Here is a 2,603-nt window from a genome sequence, read left to right on the forward strand (position 1 = left end):
CCACTCTCTACTGGGAACACTCACCATCTATTTCATCTGATAAAATTCTCAAAGCACACAGATTGGATTCACTTTCATTGCTGCTTCACTCTAGCTGAACCTCGCTACTGATGAATCTCCCCCGTTGGCTCTTCTAAACTCCACTTATAGCCCATTCTCATCCACAACCTTCTAACTCCCAGCAGCGGCATTGCCTCCTGCGTGTGGACACATTCAAGTTAATAAGACAGGAGCTATCACGGCATCTCTCTAAATGGACCTGCTCACTTAAGAGTCTCTGGTGGACTCTAATAGCCACATTCTCAACCACTTCCCAGCACTTGATCCTATCACTTGCCACTTCCTTCTTGAAGTTCTCTTTCCTTGTCATCTTTTACACTGTACTTAATTCTCCTGTGTCTTTCCTCATCGGTTCACTTCCTCCTCCAAACCCTAAAAGCATAAATTCCCACCATTCTGAACCACAGGCCTTGGGCTTCTGCCCTCAATGCTCTCATTGGAAATCTCATTCATCCCTACAACTTTTGCCATTACTCTAAGAAATCACTTCAAAATTCAATGTCTTCAATTCTGCCAAACACTCCAAAGGATTCCATCAATATATTCCATGGGCACCTCAAATGCAACATCATTAAAATTTATCTTGATCCTTTCTCCCACTTTTTTTCTCCTATTTCTATTGTAACACTACCAATCTTCCATTCATTCAATCATTCTTTACTCCACTTCTTTCCTTGACAATCCAATCATGCCAAATTACACCAATTCTAATGCTTGAATCCATCACTGCCTCCTATTCCCATTTGTACTTCTCTGCTTCAGAACTCTCACTTGAAATATTATAAGAGCTTTATAACTGCTTTTCCTTCCTCCTAAATCCAAGAGTTCCCACCACTAGATTAAGTGGTGAGCAAATTAAATCTAAATCAGAGTTTAGCTTGGAATTTTAGAATCTCCATCATCTGGCCACAACCTAGTCTTCCAGCTTAATCATTCTCTACTCTTCTCTATGGACCTTAAACCAATCTATAATTGTCCTCCAGTTCACTGTTTCCCAAACATATGCTTACATTTCCTGCTCTGTATTTTTGTTCTCATCATTCATCCCATCCCATTTTGTTCTCATCATATCATTTCCCCAAATGCCTGGACAGGAAAAAAATTTTATGCATTCTTCTAGGCTCTGCTCAAATGTCATACACATCCTGAAGCCTTCTCTGACCCACCATCGAACATGATCTCATCTCTTCCTGAGAAGAACACTTTGTCCTTCCATTGCTTACAAGATTTAAAACATTCTGTATGACTTTCTAATGTCTGCTGCGTATAGGAGTGTCACTCTCAGGAACAGACTCTCCTTCCCCTTTCCGCCAGCCTTTCACACTCTCCAGGACTGTTCCCTCTAAGCTACTGCTGCTGACTTGGACCTCTCCTTTCTCTTTTCCCCTTGCTTTGCTCTGTTACTTACCCTTTCAACTAAAGAATTAAGTCCCTTGCACACCATGAAGTACTAGTTTCCCCTAATTCCACCCACACTGACCTTGAAATATGTTTGAAAGTCAAAGGTATGCAAACTAAACCATAAACTTGTGTGGAGGTTCTGTTCTCGGAAAGCTAAAATAAGGTTACAGAAATTGTAATTATACTTTGCCTTTCATTCCCAATCTTTAATAATCTTTTTCCATCATACTGTTTCATCATTTTCTTCTTTCCTTCACAACTGAACACTCATTTGCCTGACTTAATAGGATGAAAGATGCTAGAGTTCCCAATTACAACATACCAAAAATGATTCAACCCATCTCTTTTATATTCACTTGATGGAAACTACACTTTGAGTCACCAAATTAACGTTTCCATTCTCCTGTTTTGGATTCATTTTGGTTTTGTTTTCAATAGTCAGGGGAAAATTAGATAAAATATTTAAGTAACTGCATAGGTAAACAGCTTGTACAACTAAAGATTAAAAAACTGCACAAACTATTAAAGGCTGTCAGGCAACATCGAAATTTGGAAATATCCTATTGGCTGTTGGAAGAAAGCCTAAATCTGGCCAACAAAAAAAATAGTTTAAGGCTATTAACTACAATGTGCAAAAGTGAGGAGTACAGAAAAGTTGAGACCCACTGGCATACCTCACCCAACACTCAGGATCATGTCCTGACACCTTGGTAATTCACTCTGAAGTGAACTAGGCAAAGGAAAAGCTCCAGATCCCCATGGTGAAAATTCTGGGTTTTAACAGAACTGGTTGCTAATTGCATTGTTTCAACCAAATAAAGAGTTAAATAGGCTTTTCTTGTCTTGCCTAGGATTATGACAGTATTTCATAAATGATAAAGTATTATATAATTGCAATGTGTTAGAACCTTGTTTATATGGAAAATTTATTCCTAATTCCATATGACTTCAAAATGCATTTTAAGATGCATCTCACTGTAAGTTCCTAGAAGGCAGGGCACATTTCTTACTTATCTTTGTATCTTATCGCTCATAATATTTTAAATACAAATGCTCAAAAGTTCTTATCATAAGCATGACTAGATGGATCAATCAATATAAACGAGAAGTTGGAATTAACCAAAGGAAGTCTTTAAAAATGT

The sequence above is a fragment of the Pteropus alecto genome, unplaced genomic scaffold, assembly GCF_000325575.1.
Source record: "Pteropus alecto unplaced genomic scaffold, ASM32557v1 scaffold131, whole genome shotgun sequence".
In the NCBI taxonomy this organism is placed as follows: Eukaryota; Metazoa; Chordata; class Mammalia; order Chiroptera; family Pteropodidae; genus Pteropus; species Pteropus alecto.